This window comes from Opisthocomus hoazin, chromosome 3, assembly GCF_030867145.1.
Source record: "Opisthocomus hoazin isolate bOpiHoa1 chromosome 3, bOpiHoa1.hap1, whole genome shotgun sequence".
In the NCBI taxonomy this organism is placed as follows: Eukaryota; Metazoa; Chordata; class Aves; order Opisthocomiformes; family Opisthocomidae; genus Opisthocomus; species Opisthocomus hoazin.
In genome coordinates this window covers 95,151,930-95,173,303 of record NC_134416.1, presented here as the reverse complement: position 1 = coordinate 95,173,303, position 21,374 = coordinate 95,151,930, and the positions used below count along the sequence as shown (strand labels likewise).

General features: G+C 39.7%; 1 protein-coding gene across 9 annotated transcripts in view; it reads left to right on the top strand.

Moving 5' to 3' along the window:
• The window catches only part of CTNND2 (catenin delta 2), a 694,166-nt gene that overhangs the window by 473,072 nt on the left and 199,720 nt on the right, over positions 1–21,374 (top strand). The gene's annotated exons all lie outside the window — the stretch shown is intronic.

Sequence of the window (21,374 nt, the reverse complement as noted above, 5' to 3'; positions counted from 1 at the left end):
TTCACTGGGAAAGACCAGGTGTGACTGTGTGGTTGCCTCAGTCTGAGCTCCCATGACACTTGGAGATCTCCTGTTGTAGGACAGCCCCTCTCTCCTGCTTGACCAGTGGCTGTAAATAAAGTTCATGGATCAATCAGAAGAACTGCTCTGTGAGGATTCCAAAGCTGAAGCAGAAAAGCTTTGCTGCAATAGCTCCTCAACTTGTATACCCTCATTCGGCTCAGAGAAGATGATGTTGAGGGTTCATCGTTACGTTGCTGCTGTATAAATCTCCCAAGACAGCTACTGTAGAGTAAGTCAGTGTCTTTCAACTTGGAGCTCCGTGAAGCAGAGTAATCACTGACCAGATGCTTTCTCAGGCCAGAGTCAAAACATCTTTTCAAGTACATCTCACTTTTCGGGGGGGGGGGAAGACTCCTAGCCGCAATTCGTATGTAGGCAGTGATAGAGTGACAAAGAACATAGCATCTTCCTGGAAAATCCTTCTCTGAAGGACCTTCAGGATGGAATATTACTCTGTCTATTCTCTATCAGATGATGGAAAGCAATCAATCTGTGGATGCTGACAGCCCTTAGAAAATAAAATAGATTATTAAAAAGCGTAGGGGTTTCTAAGATTTGTAAGGTTTGGAAGAGGGAGGAGGCATGAAAAGTGTGCTAAAGCATCTACCCTAAAATATTACTTCCTTATGCACATATATACCTTGCTTTCCTTGATGAAACTGACCCCTGAGATTTTAAAACATAATTCCTTATGCCAAACATTCTGGGGATGTTTTTATCGCTAAAATTGCAACTATCCTAAAGATATCCAGAAGATTTAGCCAGGTAAAATAGGTGAGTAGAATAATGGCACAATAAGATCTTTTGTTCGAAGTCCATAACATTCCTTATTCTGGGAGTCCACCAGCTGTCAGATGCCGCTGTCACCAAAGGGAGAAGCCTAGTCAAGAAATGCTGGACGTTGCAACCAGTTGATGCCTAGGTTTGTTTGAAAGACTATGAAGAATGAACAAAAATGAAGGAAATGAGTGCTTCAAAGCTTGTGCATTTTCTTCATGTGTGTTTTTCCACAGCCATAGTATCCGTCATTTCTTTCAGTTCAGGGAAACAGTGATAGCTGAACTATGCATAAGGTTTTCATACAAGGGAGATGCTCCTGTGCTTTTAAAGCTTAGAAGGCAGGGTATTACTGATTAAAGGGAAAATTATTTAGCAGTGTGTAAGATGTGAGCCTGTCCTTGCAGGCTGATTGAAACAAGGTCATATCATCAGCTGCTGGTGGCTAAATGCCCAGCTTATGAACCTAAGGAGTAACTGTTCTGCAAAGGAGGTATCTCAGCCTGTTTCTGCACCGAAGTTGCCATAGTTTTTTTTTTTTTTTTTTCATCTCTAGAGAGGTGAGAAGAAATATCAGTTTACCTTTATGGAGATCTCCCCTTAGCTGGTAGAGATGTTATGGATCAACTGGTAGGAGAATGTTCAGGGCTCTAGTTCTTTTCCTTTCCTCGTTTACACATCTGCAGGCATACTAGCACACGTATAAGAAAAAGGCTTATTTAAGAGATTGATCGAGCTGATGAAGAAGCTTTAGAATCTCTTGCTGGCACGTTTTCCTAAAAAGAGCAGCTGATGCCAGGGGTCTGATAGAGTATTATTTGCATATTCACATCAGACTGCACCATTAGCAATTTCTTTGCTTTTTCTGTAAAGATTGTTGTTGATACTAAATATCAGTATGCATAAGCTGGATCTTTGTGTGCAGTCAGATACAGTTTAAGGATTCATAATTTCCTAAAGCAACATCTTCAGTATCTTGCAAAAAATTATTTTAAATCTTTTTTACATATTGATGCTTATAATTAATGGAAATGAGACTTCTATGGTGCCCTCTTACAAGAAAGAGACAGAGGGGTAGAATCTGAGAAAGGTCTTGACTATACAACAGGAGAGAGACAGATGCCTGTACAGTCGCAGGATCTACACAACTAGATGCAAAAGCAGCATTTGCAGCTTGTTTACAGTTACAAGCATGACACGGTGGGTATAAATAAGGAAGAAGCAGTCCTAGAAATAGCATAAGCATGTATGGAGGGGGCTGTTCTTGAGGTATTAAGCTTGTTTCTCTTCAGAAGGATTTGCTGATGTGCATCACTGTGTTTGATGTGTGCGTGCTGTGCCTGGTTCTGAAGTTTTCTTGGAATATGTGCACTGTAGGCCAGTCCCTCGGTGAAAGGAGAAGGGAAACTGGTTTAGGACTTCCTTCCTCTTGGAGAAGATAAAGGGGGTGCGACCTAGGTATGTGGTCCTAAGAATGAGACTAAATTGCCTGAGGTGTTTGCAAGGACTGTGGAGGTGGCCTGAAAGTGACAATGTTGGACAATTACTGTGATCAGTGTTCGGTGGATGAAATCAGGTACCGTGGACACTTTTGAAAAATGGCATTTGGTTTGATGCAGGCCATTTCTTTTGAATAATAATTTTTAAACCGCATAAAAATTTGCATTGATAACTTGTGCTTAAAAAAGTGGTGCATGACATTTTGTTACTCTTTCTCCATATTTCACTGGGAATCCTATGGGCGTTTTTCCGACTGGCAGAAGTTATAACTATAGCCACAGAAGAGCATCATCGTGCTCTCCAAGGGTTTGAATTTACTAATGCTGATGATGTTAAAGTCAATTGCCACTGAAGAGCTGAGAGAGAAGCCGATTTAGAAACCCTTTTTAAGATAAGATACTACTACATCTAAAAAGTGCACATTAAATATTGTGCTAACTTCCCTAATTGTTTTCTATTGTAGATCTTTTATGCTTCCTTTTTTTATTTAATAAAGATTGTCTTCATTAGATTTTTACATGTGCGTGATTTGCCTTCATCACAGGGTGCAAGGGTAGGGGAGATCATAAGAAGAACCGGTGAAATAACAGTACCCAAAGCAGCATTGTTAAAGTGGGTGTGTGTCCATCTGTTACACAGTGGCTGCTTACATTATGCTTTTTATGCCACTATTAAACATGCAACAGAGAGTTGGGTTTTTTTCCCCCCCTTCTCTCAGATTGCTGTTGACTTCTACCTCAGTTTTTAAATTTGCTCTATACACTTTCAGCATTCTGAAAGAGGCAGCAACGTAAGATCAGAATTACAGTTCCAGGTTAGGTCTGTGGAGCCCTGTATCCCCGCTGACGGAGGCCAGCGCTCAGGCACCTGGGGAAGAGGGCAGAGCAAGACCACTGTCACTGCGCAGAACGCTCTTCCAGTCCCCACCAAGTATCATAAGCCAGGAACCTGGCAGCTTTACAGCTAGTACTGCTTTGTGGAATTGTCGTTCCTGAGTGTGCCTAATCTCTCTTTGAACACATGTAAGCTTTAGCAGCTGTCATGTGGCAAGGGGATTTTCATCTCATATGCACCTTGTGTGAAGATTTCTTTAGAAGTTTCCACTTCATAGTTTCACTTGATGCCCTTGGCTTCTGGTACAGGACACAGTTATAGAAAATAGATCCATATTCCCCTTCTCCATTCCAAGCATAATTGTGTAGATCTGTCACATATTGTGTAACTTGTTGCTTTTCCAGATTGAGGCATTCCCCATGTATTCAATAGTCTATAATGTGGAAGCTGTTCCTTAACTTCTAGTGCTCCCTGCCACCCTTCTGTTTTTATCAAGGTTTACTTCATTATTTTTGTGAGAGGGAGACTAGAACTGTACACAGTATTCAAGATACAGGTATAACATAAATGTATATATTAAGATAATGATTATTACTCCTTTGTCTCGCATTGTTTTCCAAATAATTCGTATTCATGTTGATTTCACTGATGTTTCAGAGTGCTGAGCTGATACTTTCTTAGAACTCTCTTCTAATTCAAGATTTTTGCATTTTGGGGAAAATGATGCACTGATGGTCTTCTCCATAAGATTCCAGTGGCTCATGTGGTTGCATGTGCTCATTAACTAGGTATTTTAGAATAGTTTCTAAAAATTTATCCTGAGTTTTACAGCCCTGTGGTTCCTCACATGTCCCCTGAAACATTGTTCTTTTTTTAATTAGCATTACTTTAGCAGCCTCCCAGTTACTGAATACGCATGTGTTTTTAAGCGGGAGGTTGCACACTCCAGCTAGTCATTCTCTTATTTCATTCTTGCATTATTTCACTGTGTTGGGGCAAATGCCATCTTGACCTGGCACTTCTGTTGTTCTGTGTTTCATCCAATTGCTCCATTCCCTTTACTGTGGCGTTGAATTTGAGACCGTGTTCTCAGTGAGCTCCTTAGAAGGAGCTCGTTGAGCTTTCCCACACTGAACACAGAAATAATGAATACATGCAGTTCCTCTGCTCTCACCTTCATCTTCATGAAAGCTCTTTTTATACCTTGCATTTGGAACACATACTCCTCAGGAGTGTTTTCAGGTTTTGATATGTGCTTGAATAAGGATTTGTCGTTGGCTTTTATACCTGCTGAAAGTTGCTCTTGAGCTACTGTTTTGACTGCTGTTTTGACCTGTATTATTTTCTACATTTCACTGGATCGTGGTGCTTTCTGTTACTTCTTTAAACACAGTTCCAGGTTTTCTGAAGACTGCTTTCCTAACCTCTAATTATGTCCTTTTCCTTGTTGTTTAGTCATGATACCCTTTTTTAAGTTTATATTAATTTTTCTCAAACTTCTGTGTAATATCCTAAACAGTGTGAAATCTTGACAGGTGGTAGAGAGACCATCAGCTGCTTTTCTCAACCTCTTTTTAGCAAGCCTCTTCTAATGTGATTCCTCTCCTTGAAATCACACAGCTGTAGTGATTTCTCTGAGGTTTTGCTCCTGGAAATATGTTTGATTTGTGTGTACGTTATGATTTCTTGGTAGATGTTGTTTTTTGACCGTGGTCTTATGGACTACGCCTTTGCACAAGTGAGGACAGAAGTTACACCTCCTGGACTGCCAGGGTCTAGACCTTCCATGCACTGCATTTGCTGACGTCTAAAAATCAGTGTTAGCATCACCCTCCCCCTTTCATTGGTGTAGATGTACATCGTGTCAGGAGCATGGGTTTTGCTGCCACAGGGTTTCTGGTTTCCCTATGCTTGTCACAGTTGCTGTCACCTTTCTGGCTGGTGACTGGTAGTGTAGTCCTAACCAGCACCTATCCTGTCTGGGTTTGGAGTTTTAGTTCTTGTGATTTTAAATCACTGCGTAACATGGTTTAAGTTGATGAGTCTAACCTGTCTGCAACAGATAAATAGAGCCATGCGATTCATCTGGGCATGATAAGGAAGAGGGTTAATCTGAACCTTATTCAAATCCATCTGCTATCTTCAATTATGCAGAGAATTGCAAAGATCGGTATTACTTAATGTTAGCACTGAGTCCCATGGAAGAACCAAGGAAATGGTATGTCTTAGTATTTCCATTACTGAGATCTGTTCGATGATCTTGTAAATGTAATACACATAAATACATATTTATAGACAAAACACTAACAAAATTCAGAGGCTGAGAATTATAGTCCATATCACTTTTCTGGATTGCCAGTGTGAGATGTAGGGAATATTATATTGTGTTTACCTTCTGTAAATAAATAGAGTATAAGTACTTTCATTTCATATATTTACTAGGCTTTTTACTACATTTATAAAATTTTTAGGCCTGTTTTTCTGTATCTGTAGTGTACATTCTCATATTGCCTGCCTTTTTGTAGAACAATTTTCTGTTACTTGAAAAGCTTTGGAAACTTGAAGTAAGTTAGTAAGTTGATTAGTGACAGTGGATTGGTTTGGGGTGAGTGTTCCCCACAGAGAACATCCATTGACATCAGAATTTTTTTTTTTTTTAGATGAGGAGTTTTAAAAATCATGTGCCCATGGAGTTAGTGAAACGGGACTGTAAAATGATCTGTCTGGTGTAGTGGGTCTTTCTGGTCTAAGTTACGAGCATGTGAAGGAAAAGATGATTGGAAGCAGTCACCATGAATTTACCTAGGGTAAATCACTCCTGAGCAGCTTGGCTGGCTTCGTTGATAAACTGACTAGATTTGAGGACAGAAGAATAGCAGTGTATGTCATTTAGTTTGACTCTAGTGAGATTTTCAACACTGTCTCCCACAGTGTTTTTTTATCCACGTTAGGACACTGTGGTCTGGATGGGTAGAGAACTCAATGGGTAGAAAGCTAGTTTCATGATCTGGCTCAGAGGGTAGTGATTAAAGTACATACTGTACCTGAAAGCCAGTAGCAAGTGGAATATCCTGGGACCTGTCCTGCTTAATGTCTTTATCAGTAACCTGGTGGAAGTAACAGAGAACGCTTTACTCGGATTTGGAGGTGACACTAAGTTAGGGTGACCAGTTGATACCTGTGAGGGCGGGGCTGTCATCCAGAGAGACCAAGAGAAGCTGTAGGAATGCGCTAACAGAGGAATCTTAGGAAATTCAAGGAGGACAGATGCCAAGTCCTGCAAGGAACAAGCCCGTGCAATGACACAGGCTGATGCCTGCCTGTCTGAGAGAATGGGACTTATTGGGGAGGCACTGGGGGGACCTAATGATGGCTTTCCAGTGCCTGAGAGTATGTTATTGAGAAGAATTTTTCATAGTGGCGCATGGCAGAAGGACAGGAGGGAGACAAAAGTTGAAACAGGAGAGGTGCAGACCTGATATAGGAAGAACTTTTTTACCACAAGGAGACTCAAGCAGTGGAAGAGGTTGCTCAGACAGGTTCTGCAGTTTCCGTCCTTGGAGGTTTTCAAGAGATGTCAAGTTTAAGCCCTGAGCAACCTGGTCTGAAGCTCACTCTGCTTTGAACAGGAGGTGGGACTAGAGGATGTCACTTCCAACCTGAATTTCCTGGTGAGTTTGCTTATGCTACTGTTATCCTTGTCAGCTGTTCGGCTGTACTGATATATTTCAGAAAAGATTGCGAGGTGGTGTGTATATATGTATACACGCACATACATATATGAAGAATTTGAGATGTATTAATCAGGGGTTTTTAGAGAGTCCAGGAGTGAAAGTGTTGTTAATGACATGAAATACAGAGCAGTTACTTGTGGGTATTGCAGTTCTTTGCTAGAAAACACTTACTTGTTTACTGTTCCATGACCAAAGGCCTCTTCACTATATTTTAGAATCTTGCACGGAGTACTCAAAGGCAGGGTAGACTTCCCTTAAAAACGGGAACAAACTGGGAAGCTAGGGACTAACACAATATCAAGCAGCGGGCAAATGTGCCAAGAGCTGAGACTGTGAGTGACAGCTGTCCTTTTGTCCCTGTACGGTTGTTCGTTCTGTCTTTATTCTTCATGAAAGCATTCTGTTCCTCGCTGGATCATCATCCATCATATTCTAGTACTCTTTAAATACTTTCTGTATTCCCCTATTTACATCCATTGGTTTTTTAATTAGCTGCAGCTTAAACCAGTTTAAATTTCAGATGACTTTGTGTTCACCTTGCTACAGTCTGAACTCAACTCATATTGTTTTTCATTGTCCTTGGAAAGGAAGACTGGCATGGGAAAATAAATAATCCATGAAGTAGAGTCAGATTCAGTACCTTTCAGTGCTTCCCATGGAAGAAGAACATTTTCCTCTGTTACTAAGGCTTTGATGGAGTTTGGCAAGATTTACTAGGCAAACTTAATTCAGATATATTGAATTCTTAACAGAACTGCTAAGAAAAGAAGTAAGCCTAACATAAATGCTGGTGTATATGAACAGCATTTTTTTGTTCTGCTGGTTTAAATGTTGTTGAGCACTTTTTCCCCTAACATGTCCATTTAATTTACGCTGGATTTCTTTTCTTTCTGTGCTTCACAAGTGATCAGTGTTGAATACATCCATCAGTGTAACATCTCAGTTTAAAAATATTCCCAGAACACAGCACTGACAATGAAATGAAAGGTATTTATGGTTGTAAATTTCATTGTACTATATTATCTTACATTATACTGAATTATTTCAGTGCAGTACTTTACTTGCATCTGAAATGTTCTGGAGGACGGTGTGAAAATAACTTGAACTTAATGCAAACAAACTCTTACTTTGTGAAACATTTCACAGTGAAAAGTATGATTTAAACCATGTGCACTTTCACAATGACAAACAGAAGAGAAACTTTTGTTGTTAAACTCGACCGAAGATCAGTAACTAAACCCAGCTGCAAGCTTCACTTAGGACAGTGAGCGAGCTCAGTGTGGTCTTGTTTCAGGACAGCATTTGGGTCTAAGGTGTATGCAGTCTTTCTCTTTTTACATACAACTGGTGCTTTGTGTCATGGTGCGAGGAAGAGGTGTTATGTACTTGCTCACTTTGCGCACAGAAAGGAGTGCGTTTCCAGTGTGGATCTGCGTGTGTGGTTGCTGTTAACATTCGTGTTCCTTTTATTTGGGAAGGGAGTGTAGAAACTTGAATTATAATAATGATGTGTTACGCAGTTCTCAAATACTCAGTTTTCTGACAGCTAAGAAAGGACTTAAATTGGTATGGTACTTCTCAACACTATTCTTGTGGTCACCACCTTGAAGTGTACTTTGGAGGTAACAAAAGACCAATTTTTGTCTACAAAATAGTAATTACCTTGAGATTTTTTCTATAAAGAGAAGCAATGAAAATACCAAATCATTTATCATAACTGACCACTAATTGCCCATTAAAATGGGGGATGAGGGGAACAATGACATCAAAATGAGGAGACAGCAACACTCGGGTGCTCTCCTGCCACCTTTACCCACTACCAGAGACTGGAGTCCTTCTGAGGCCCCAGTTCTTTGGCTCTTTGAGAGGCTAGTCAAGACTTACGCAGGTACTGTTGTGCAAGGAGACGATATTAAGGGAAGACCTCAGCGAAGCATTACCTTACCACTATTGTGAATTTTACTTGAGCTATTTTGCCTAGTCGTCTCCTAATTTGCGCAGTAGCTAAGGGAAACCCTTTCCCATACCTTCTGGAAGAGCAGAGGGAGCAAGGAAGAGCTCCGCTTGATAGAGAAGGTGTTGGACTAGAAGCAAGGGAGTCTATAGATATTTTTACAGGGAGGTTAAGAGGGCTACGTACTATAAATTGTGAAGGAGTGACAGGAGATCTCAAAACTGATATAGTTAGGAGCAGTTTAGCTATCATTAAAATTTGTTTACAGTTGCCATCCAAGCCATCTGTTCTCTTCCCTTGTGTTGTAGTCAGTTGGGGAAGATGATATTCTGTAATAGGTGAAAGGTTTTTGAAAGTATGGTTTATGTCTCTGCATATACATTTATAGAGTACATCTTATAACGAGGCCGAGATCCCATCGGTGCTATTTGGGGATGCCACTGTAGTAACAATGATACGTTACATGCTGTTAATGTGGTGTTTGCAAAGCATTTCCAGTTAAAGTTGTTATGCAAATGTAAGTTGCCTCCTTTCCCTGTGTGGTTGTTTGCATACAGGCTGTGGTATGCTTTCCAGTGAATCAATTTTTCTTGTAATCTTTTCTAAAGGCTTGTCTTTGATGTTGGCAGACGGGGCGGGGGGGGGGGGAGGACTTCTGTCACAGGGAGTCATAATGTCCCTTTTCAGGAATTGCCACCAGTGCGTGGACTAGTTGGATATAGAACATTGCTCTGGCACTTGGGCTGATGGATAATTGACAGCAGCAGTGTTATGGTCTATGCTTACTTGCTGGTTAGGGTATGGAGACTGCTGTTCAATGTCAAGAATAATAGCTGCTTTCTAGGAGGTCAAGTAGTATTAGGAGCCTAGAATAGGTGTTCAGTTCCAGACATGATATTGCAGTGTGCTTCAGGGTAATGGACAGGAAAACAGGCAAGTTGTGACTGGATCTGGTTTCTGAGTTGCCCTCTGATCCATAGACTTGGTTCTTCCAGGTCACTTATCGGAGACCAGAGGCAGCTTTTTTCCCCCCATATTTTAGAGATAACTTCACCATGCAGGCCCGCCAGTCTGACACCTGTCACAGGGACCATGGGATGACCCAAGAGGGTGAAGAATCAGCTGTCATTTTTGAGAATGAAAGGTAAATTTCATTCTGTGCAGGCATTAATGTCAGTTGAAAAAGCAAAATCTTCGTTCAGACCCACAGAATCGGGATTATCTGATATTTAATGCATCTGTCTGAGGACCTGTTCTGAGTGTGTACCTAATAGTTTATGATAGTTACTTCACAACCTGGTATTCACTTAAGACTAATTACGCCTTCTGATTTCATTTTTACAAAGTATTAGGAGTTTAAGATCTATGAAAGAATGTGTTCAGTCTGAACATGTTCCTCATAGTTTTCTTAGAACATGACAATGGAACAAGTAATGCTGAGTCTGAGGTTACCCTCTGGTCCCCTCTGAACAAAATAACAAGCAAAACATTTCTGCCAGCATTAATAACTACTTGATGTAGCGTTTAATCTTGTAGAAGCTAACCCAATAGGTTTTTATCGTCTAACCTAAATGACTCGTGTGTTTGATGCAAGACAAGTCCCAGCAGCTGTGATCAGCACTTCAAACAAAGATACAATAAACCTTTCTGCAGTTTCAGCTAGAGATGTATTACCCTCCTCTAGGGTCACAGTATGTGGTTTTCCATAGTAACGGGTTTTTAATTCTATCTATAATTGATTGGCTACGATGCAACCTTAGTCTGATTGTGGGGCCAAATCACAGCGAGTTTCAAAAGTTGGTGTAAACTATGGACTTGGTATCAGAATGCGTTTCTTTCTTCAGAGAGGGCTTGGGCTTTTTCCCTTTATTTGTGGATTTTGGTAGATATTAATCCCCTCTTAAGTATCTTGTATTTATAAGAACATCGTAGAATGATTTTAGTATATAAATCCTAACAGCCCTTTAAAGGGAGGGAACAAATCCAGCATCCAGGGTAAGTTTTCACATGCTAGCGGAGTAAACATGCGGAAATACCATAGAGTGTGATGACTCTGCTCCCCGTAATACACACGACTGCAGGAAGTTATATACAGTTATGTATGTGTATGTACATATATGCATATATATGTATAGTTGTACAGCTATCTTTTAATATATGTACAGAATATGTATTTCTATATATAACATACATATGAGACATATCATTATATGTATTATGTATGTTGTTTCCCAGAAGGACTGATGCTGTGAAGTTAGCATTCACACTTGTCAAGGAGCTCATGGTATTGCTGTCCTCTCACTGATGTTCTACTTTACCATGTCTAGTTGTTGGTTCTGAGATACTAATAGCATTAAGGGACTAAAAGAACAAAGACAGCCAAATTTTCTTTCAAGTAGACTTTTGGCAACTAAATGTACAAGACTGCAAATCCTCAATAATCTTTTGTATCTCCAAGGAGCAAATCAAGGAAGACATATATAGCGGATACTAAAAAGTAGTTGTTATTGTAGCTGGCTGACCACTCCAGACCTGTTTGTGAGATAGTGGCATTTCATAATTCACATCCTGTTCCACTGCCACAGTGCTTCACGGTGAAGTGAGTTACACAGTTCTGACAGAAAAATTTGTCCATGGTTTAGGAAAACTGTGTTGGATTCTTGCTTACTGGCACAACATAGGACAGAGGCTGGAGAGGAAAAAAGGTCACGATTAAGATAAAGTGTACTATTGTATTATTTCATCACACTTTACATGTTTAAAGCACTCTGGTAACTTCCATTAATGTGTGTCTAATGTATAAAGGATCTCAGGATGTTAAGTGAATTAGTAGTTAAATGGTAAATACGATTTTTAAAAATTGTCTTCCATTGTTAAAAGAGAATTTAAGAATTAACACTACTAAATAGAAATTTTGAATTGGAGTATTGAGTATCTATCCTTACCGCCCATGTTTTAGCCTCAGGGGCTGAAAACTTATAGCTCTGTCATGTGAAACCTCCGAATAACTTTCCGATTACATGGAGAGAAAAAAAAAAAGGATGACAAATAGTAATCAGCTTTACATAGTTTATTTGATTTAATATTTAATGTGCATTATGAGTTTCTAAAGTCGACTACTTGCGGTAATTCATTATGGAAAGATAATTGGGTTTATAATGTTTTTCTGTCCTGTATATTCATTCTGATACTGATCAAAGAAAAAACTTAATAGGCGTTTTTCCATAATTTGGAATAAAATTTTTGCATGGGGTTTTTTTCGTTATTTTTTTCATGAACATCATAAACATGGGATGTTTTATAAATACTTCAGGAGTTAAATACTCTTAATGAGAGACAAGCATCTTTTTACATCTTGTTTTTCTATTTATATGAGAATAGGCAAATATTAATAACTACTGAAATTACGGGTTTTTTCAACAGATCAGACAGTCTTTGAGAGAAGGACTTGGTGTGACAAAAAGACATTTTAAATTACTTAATGTTTTTGTTAGCCACTCTGCTTCTATTGAGCAAGTCACCTTAGTGCTATGAGTGGTTGCAATTACACAGAGCTTCTGAGTAGCTTTAGTGGTTTAAGTTATGTAATATAATTGGGTTGTTAAGATAATTTTTTGTATGAAGAAACAGTTTACATTGCTTAGCCTACTGCTTAACATTAAAAAAATTCAAATTAAATCTTTGCCTGTTTAATCAGCATCAGATGACACAATAAACATTCCTCTTAGGGTGAAACGTTTGAGATGAGAAGTATTTGGTGTTCCTTTCTCATGTGAATAGTCCTTTCTTACACAGCTAGTCATTATCAGTTCAAGAGATGTGCTTCTGCAAAGACTCGTTAATGTTAATGAGGATTTTGGAATTGGAGCATGTTTGTCTCTAAAATTAAAGGTAAATTAAACACATTTGATGAGTTTTATTTCTGTACCAGTGCTGGCCAAGAAACTAGAAGCATACATGTGATATGGTGAGATAGGCCGTCTACATTAAGAAAATCTTCTGTTCTCTCACTCTCTCAAAAAAAAAAAAGGAAAAACAATAAGATTTTTAGTCCTTTTTCATCTGTCATATTAATCAGAAAAATCACGTTATTCCCACCATGTTTTTCTCTAAAGGAGGAAGAGCTGAATTTCTTACTTGCAGGTTGCTGTAGAAATTGTGTGCCATCATAGAAAGAAATCAATGTTTAATATCTCATGGAGTAAACATTATTAAATTCTTGAATCATTAAAGTGGGAACAACTTAGTACTGTTTTAATAACTCTGCAGTGTGTGCGGCTAAGACTGTTTGATAATGCAGTGTTAATTCCAACTAGAAAAACTAGGCCAAATAGAAGATGGCGATCGCACTAGCATGTTGTTGTTGTGTATTTTTGTTGTTGTTCTTTGGTTTTAATTACCAGGTTAGTGCTTTCTTGAAAAGAGCTAGTTAGAACTGTAGAATTTTTCCCCTTGGAAGGGACTTCGGGAGGTCCTAACACAACTATCTTCTCAGTACAGGGTCAACACCGAACTTATACCAGGTTGCTCAGAGCTTTGTCCAGGTGTGCCTTGAAAACCTCCAACGACAGGGATTCTGCAGCCTCCCTAGGCAAACTTTTACAGTGCTTAATTCTCCTGATACTGAACTTTTTTTCCTTTTGTCAAGTCAGAGCCTCCCTCTTTTTCATGTTTGACCACTGTCTTTCATCCTTCAACCATGGACCTCAGTAAAGAGCCTAGGTCAACCTTCTGTATAACCTTCTCTTTGATAACAGAAGGTTGCTGGTAGGTTCAGCACCCATCCTGAGCCATCTCTTCTGCAAGTTAAAGCAGCCCAGTTTCCTCATTCACTCCTCATACACCGTGTCAGCTCTTTACCTGGTAGTGGTGGCCCACTACTAAGCTCCTCCTGCTTTCTCAACGTCTTACATTGTTGTGGCCAAAAACTGGATGCAGCATTCCAGTTGCAGTCCAAAGAGTGCAGTCCCTTCTCTGGTTCTGCTGGCTCCACACTTGTTGGTACAGCCTAGGATGGTGTTAGGCTTAATTGCTGCCAAGGCAGGCTGCACCTGGCTCGTGCTCAGTTTGCTGTCCACCAGGAACCTCAGGTCCGTCTCCACAGGGCTGCTCCCCAGAAAGTTGTTTCCCAGCCTGTACCACTGCAGGTGTTTTCCTAGAAGCAGGACTTTGCATTTGTCTGCTTTGTACATCAAGGTTCATGCTAGTCCGTTCCTCCAGTCTGTCTAGGTTCCTCTGGACGGCACACCTCCTCATAAGTGTGTCCATGCCCCTCTCAAAATTGCATCCAGATAGGCTAAGAGACAGTAGGCACTAGTTGGAACACAAAATTTGGATTAAATACAAAGATTTGTGTTTCTGTCATGCAGTTCAAATAGTGGAACACATCCACAGGATTTGTGAAATCTCCGTCCTTGGAGATATGCAAAACTCAGCTGGATAAGGTCCTGTGCAGCCTGGTCTACCTAGACCTGCTTTGAGTGGGGCTTGGACTAAATGACTTCCCAAGGTTCCCTCCGACTTAGTTTTATGTGTTTCTATGACTGTTCTTCCTCAATTTGATATTGTCCACAAACTTGATGGGAGTGCATTTTGTTTTCTTCTCTATGTCTTTAATAAAGCTTTTAAAGAGGATAGGTCCCAGAACAGACCGCTGGGAAGCTCCACTTCTAACAAGCTGTCGTGTCGAGTAGGAATTAAGTCCCCCTAGCTAGATAACATCCTAGCTTAGATACAAGGATGCTATGGGACACCACGTCAAATCCTTGCTGAAATCAAGCTGGATGATATTCATAGCTCTCTTCATCCATAGATCTAGTTATTTCATTACAGAAGGTAATGATGTTGTCAAACATTATTACCCTTGGCTCGTTATTCCCTATAAACTACCTCTAGTTCATGTGCCCAGAAGTGGCTTTCAAGACTACTTACTCCATGATTTTTTCAGGTTCCAAAGAAAAGCTTACTAGCCTGGAGTACCCCGGTTTGTCGTCTTGCTGTTTTTTAAAAACCAGTGTAATATTTCTTTTCTCTAGTAATTGAGGACTTCAGCCGATCTCCATCCCATGACAAAAGAGCAGCCTTTTAGTGTCATCAGCAAGCTCTCACAGCACCGTCACATGCATGCTCTCTAGTCCCGTGGGCTTGTATGGGTTTAAATTTGTCAAGTAATCCTTGAGTTAATCCTCCTCTGCTGCTGACAGTTTCTCTCCTCCTTGAACCCTTGCGCCAGACATAGAAACCTGGGAGACCTCATGGGTGAAGACTAAGACAAAGGAGGCATTGGGTACCTCGACCTTATCTGTGCCTGTGATTACTGATTTAGCATTGAGCTTGCATTTTCCTTGTTCATCCTTTTACTGTTAATGTAGCAATAGGAGCTGCTCTCACTGCCTTTGACGTTGCTTGCACATCTCTACTCAAGCTCCTCTTTAATTTTCCTAACAGCACCCATACATGTCCAAGCAGTGTTTCTGCATACCTCCTGCCATAGCCTGTCCTCGCTTCCATCTTGTGGACCATCCTTGTTAAACTGCAGCTCAGTCATGAGTTCCTAAACCTTTTTGCTTGCTGCACTGACATAAATAATCTTTGCTTGTGGTCTGCTCGGTATTAAACCTTGAGGTTTGTTTCTGGTCGTTGCAACCGTTGTCCTTTGACAAAAGATGAGGAAAGAATGCCAACAATAACATAGTTCATTAGCCTTCATTGTCCTTGTTTAAATTAATTTTGCAAGTAAATGAGTATTAATAAGGACATATGTCTGGAATTTTTGAGGAGCTTGAATCGGGTTTCCAGTGATAACTGAATCTCATCCGTGCTTTGTTTCTTTGTGTAAATTCATGACGTTGTAATGAAAAATTAAAGGCTCTTTCAACAATACTCTTCAAATCTGAGCAAAATGAGAAAAACATGGCCTGTCTAGAAGAAGTTAGAGGAGATGTCGTCTTTGTGTCTCTGTGTAGCATTTGATGCTGTCTGTCATGAATTCACAGTAGCTGAAATAAAAACTTGATCTCATAAGGGAAAAAAATATTCTAAACACTGTTCAAAGAATAAAGGATAAGACAGCAATGTAGAGGTAGACAGCAAAGCATATGGTGCCAGGAGCTTGGCACTGGGAACAGTTCCACTCTGTCTTCATTATTAACTTGGAAAGAACGCAAACATATGCTAACTTTAGTTTTATGTTTTGCTTTGCATAGATGGAATTTCATAAATTGAAGAATCTTGTAGTTACCAGTCAGGACGGAGGACAAGGTGATTAGGCACAGTTGTTGGGGTTTTTTTAAAGGGCAGGGGGAGGAGGGGGCAAAATAATACTTGACTTGGAAATTACAAACTAATGTAATTAGGGGGAAATGAGCCAAATTTATTTATTTGAAGACAGAGACATTCACGTAGGAAACAGTGGTACTTGAAGAGACCCTTGGGATTGCTTCTGTAGGGCTGCGGGATGGGAGCGCAGAGAGCTGCTTCCCAGGGCCATCTGCTCACGGATGAGGGGAGAAGAAACTGCCCTTTCCCTGCAGATGTGTTGGTGTTTCGCAGAAGGGGAGGCACGGGTCAGGTGGGGATTCAAGGAAGAGCGCTAGACTCCATGACGGTTTGGAGTGAATGTAGACTTTCTGCTTTTAGTGATTTGTAATGTTAGTAACAAGTTCCTCTGCACTTAAACAAAATCAAAGTTCAAGGGCTGTGTTAAAACTCCACAGGGAAAAAAGAAAACCAGCATAAGGCTTAATCTGTCACTGCTGTAAGGATGTTCTGGAAAGTTAGGAATGTAGTTAAAGTATTCTGGAGTCTTAAGCAGAACAGAGGCTACAGAGAACCATTGAGTTTGGCCATTTTGCAATGTGAAAATGGCATCTGAACGTGTTTGAAAACAGAATGCAAAGTCACGTAGCAGTTTGTCAGCACAAAGCTAGCTAGCAATGTAACTGGAGCTGTTCTACAGCAGCCCAGAATGCCAAGTGTGTTTCTTGCACTGATGTTCTTCCAGGCATCGAGTACCTGGCTGCCAGCACTGTGGTAAATGAATCGGGGGGGATAGACAGAGACCAGAATTTCCCTTATGTCTGCTATCTGGGAAGTGCTGTATTTCAGCAACAGGTGCCTAATAATATGTCTGTCTTCCTTGTTACTTCCATTCTGTGTGGAATAGTGGTTAGGGTTTTATTTTTCAAAAAAATAAACGAAAACAGCAATAAATCAGCAATAGCATGATTTCAGAGCTTAAACTCCGTGGTCTACTTTCCTCGCCTGTATTTTTATCTATTTCTTTTAAAACTTTTTTGCAAGCAGTCAGTAGATACGAAAAATAAAGAGTAATTAAAAAATGACCTCTCTGCTGCATTTAGGGTTGTACTTGACATTTGCTTGATATTTGCTAGTGTATCTTGCTGGTGTTATTCCTTACAGATTCTTAAAACTTTGCCTCTGTAATATATATGGAACAAGTGCTTCTTAGCATTTAGCAACTAATGTTAGCTTAATATTTAAGAAGTATGAATTCATTAAGTGTTCAACTAATTAATAATAAATACAAATCAAATTCAGAAAGTGAAGATATGAGATTGTTGATACCAAATTGTTTTTCTGTTTTAAATGAATCCTACAGGAAAGTTCAACAGCCATTGCATGCTGTGTTCCTGTTACAATTTCTTCTGAAGATTTTTTTTTTTTTTTTAAGAAAGAAACAGTCACTACAGAGTAAGCTGGAGAGCTTTTTACCTAGCATATGTAATGTAGCGTTTCTATGAGATACTTCCTGTAGGGATTGCTCTAGAATAATAGTTGTGCATTTGAGAAATTATTTTAATTTACAGTGTATACAATTACAGGTTCAGGAGTGTCTGTCTACGGGAACACCTTCAGATTACAGATTTAATAATAAATTTCTGATGTGATTTCATTTCCACTGCACATTACCTGTGTATTACTTGAAATCATGGAGCTGCTGTTTGAGGAACTGTTGCTTGACATCTTAGAAAATCTTGCTGTGATTATGTCTAAGTGTGAGTAATACATGAACAAATTGGAAAATATGTAAAAAATCTGGCACAGTAATTAAATGAATGAAAATCGTCAGCTGGTATAACACTAGGCAAATAATTATTGAAAAGGCAAGCCTCATGGCCATTTTCAATAAGGGTAATCCTCTTTATTTTAAAATATAATCCAGATAATCTTAGTATTTCTCTTAGTTCGTTTTACAGTTTTTGAGGTTAGTTTAAGAAAAATTCCTTTTCTCCAGCCAGATTAAGAAACTTACCTGGTACGTGCTAGTTTTCAGTTTCATATTTTGACTTTTTCTATAGTCTCTTTGGTTGTCTCTCAAAATGCAGTGATTCCTCAAGCCAAAACTGCTCGGTCACTATGAAAATGTTAAAGTAACACTAAGATTTTTGCCTTTCAGGATGAAAAATTCCAGACAGTCCAAGGAATATCAGGGAACCAGTGGGCTGTCTAGTATTGTTATGGGTGATTTTTTGTGTCTTGAAATTTTCCCTGGAGTAATCAAGTCGCCTCTCCACATTTGCAGTGGCTGCACATCAGATCACATCAGCCTGATTGAACAGGAAAGAAATAATGAGAGTTCAAGCAATGACCATCCAAGTTAGAATTGCTTCTCAGATTTCTACCTGCTGTGATTAAAATTATAAAAATATTGACGTGCAATATGTATAGGAGGTCTTGAAAACAGCGTAGCACTTAGATGTAGTTGTTTGCATATGTGTAGTTTGTTTCCACATACTTCACTAGAGAAGACTTAGACAGACGATCAAGTGCTGCCTTATCAGACAGGTCAAAATCATTTAAATCAGAGAGACTTTTGTACTGCAGAAGTGCCAGCTCAGTACTGAGGGCTCTAGATATTATCCAAATTAACTCAGCTGCGGTACATGAGGTTTCATGTTTCAGGATGGTACTTAATGATCTTGATCTCTTTTCTCTAGCTCTGAATGGATTGAGGTTGGTGAACATCAGCTTGATAGAGGTAGTGTCAGTGCTGGAAATCCACAAAAAGATGTCAGTAGTTTGGCATTTCAACTGTTTGCGCAGTTGTGATCATACAAGTTTAATGACTTGTCCAGTAGTCAAGAGGATTTGGTGCATTTTTTGAATACAAGGTATGGAAAGGGTGTTTGGCTGGGATTAATGTATAATCCAAGTGTATTCTGGAATCATACATTTGAGTTTGACAAAGTACGTGGTTATGATTTCAATCAATGAATGATTTTCAGTCAATTCAAAGAGTAGTTACTAGGGGGTTGGAAAAAGTAGCTAAGGTACTGTAACTGTTAATAGTCGTTCTTGATGGTCAGTAGACATGTATTTCGGCCTGCTTTTTTCTAAATTGTATTCGCTGATTAATGTGTGCCAGTGATCGCACTTTACTGTGTGCAGTCACTAGTTAGAATAATCTATTAAAGTTTTTAAGAAGTGTCTCAAGTTCTTCTTTTAAATAGTTTCAGATGGACTTAGACATTGATTTTTGGCCATAAGACTCTGAAGTAACAGAGACATTTTGACTGTTGAACTGTTCAGGGATCATGCAAGTCATACAAGATCTCTGAAGGGAAAGCACCAAGAAGCTGAACTCCTTAGCTGGCTTATTACTTTAGAGTTCCTTGCTGTTCTTTTCTCCCATTTGTCCCTTTCTTCTTGTTTTTTTGCAGCAGTACATTTTTCCTGCAGGTTTCATAATCTTTAGATTTTGCAGATCATTTGTTTGTAAAGATTAGACAATTGCTGCTTCGGTAGGAAATCAGCAAGTATTCATTAATTGCTCTGGAGTTCATTACTGTTCTCTGTATATGGTTCAGCAAAAGCGTTCTTAATGCTTTAACTTGTATTGCTTTCTCCTCCTGCCGGTTTGTGCTTCCATCTCTTCAGATTTTGTCATTTTTGGAGGGATGTGCCAGGTGCATGTTCAGATACAGCCTTCCTAAGAATGGTGCTGGGAATGTAACAGGTGAGGGGAGCTTTGCCTTTTGAGTCAGCTTCTGGTGCGGAGCACAGAGTGGTGGTAGGGGAGTGCCTGCAGAGAGAGAAAAATCCAAAGCCCTGACTGTTTTTGGTCATTAACAGTCTCTGGCTTTGTTCTTTCTGTGATATTATTAGCTAGCTCCAAAGTCTGTTCTAACCATACCCTGAAACAGTTACAGGCTCTTTCTGAGCATTTGGAAACTCTCTTAGATAACTGTTGAGTCCCAGTTCAGGTGTGGCTTCATTCTCAAACCATACCATTTTATCCATCTCAGTAAATTGATGTTTATAAAGTATTTTTAGCTCTTGGAATGAAAGGAGAAGTGCACAAAAATTCCTAAAGCTCGCCATTCATAGATTCATATTGACTTTGCACATTGCAAAACAAAGTATTACAGTGCTGTTATCCTTCACCTCTGTGCAGACGGTTCTTCCATTATTGAGTCATCTCATGTATGTGATGCAATGAGTGCTTTAGATGCCTTCTGAATTCCCCTTCACTACACCACACTTGGGACAGATTGTACTATTTTATCTGCCTGTAGGTAGGCACATCATTTTGCTAAGCCTATCCTGAGCTGATGATCTAAGCCCGCTGCTGAATTCTCCTTCATTCTTCAGCTTCACTAGCTTATGTGCTTTGTAGATGAATAGATTTCAAAGACCTCAGAAACATTTCTTGAAAATTAAATTCGCTCATCTTTTTAGTTCCTTTTTACCTTTCCCCAAGCTCCTTTTGGTAGGTGATTTGCACTAGTGTAGTGCTTTCCTTATGGTGTCCTAAAGAAGCATTCATACTGCATTAGGTATCTTAGCTACTCTTTCTATTAAGACAATCTTTTTGTTCTTCTGTAGTTCTTTTCTCTGAAGTTGAGTGAGAGACTATAGGGGATATTCTGGCTTTCATATTTTACGTAAGGATGTTAAACAGAAGTACATTCTGGTCACTTACGGAGTGGCTCTTGAGTTAAAAGAGTTCAAACAAGAACTTGCATGCCAGCAGAATCAACAGTAGCACCTTCTGTAATGGACTCCTTAAGCAGGAGTTTTACTATTTCTTTGTCTCTGTTAATAGTAGAAGCCTCGTCCTACACAGTGTGCTGTTCTGCAGCCACCACCATCTGCCTTTCCTCCCCTCCTGCCCTCACTTATCGGTGAGAAGCTCACTCCTGACCTTCTGTATTTGAAGTGCTAACAGGTTGATTCCCTTAAGGTTCAAATGAACTCCATCCCTCCTGTACAGGCTTCTTGTTTCCAGCATCTGATATCTCATACAGGTGTTTCTCTGCTTCATAATGAATAGGAAACCTCACTTTTTAGGGAAACATCTTTGCATTTCTGTCTGTTTACAGCCCTGTGTCATATGCAAGTACGTTACTACGTCAAAGACCTTGTCTTCAGCTTCCCTTGCAGAGTCCTAGATTTTATCTCTAAATCCTTTCTCTTGCATTTTCTCTGTGGTACCGGTACCAATGGAGAGCAGAAGTGCAGGCTTCTTGAACGCAGTGCTGCTTACCTGG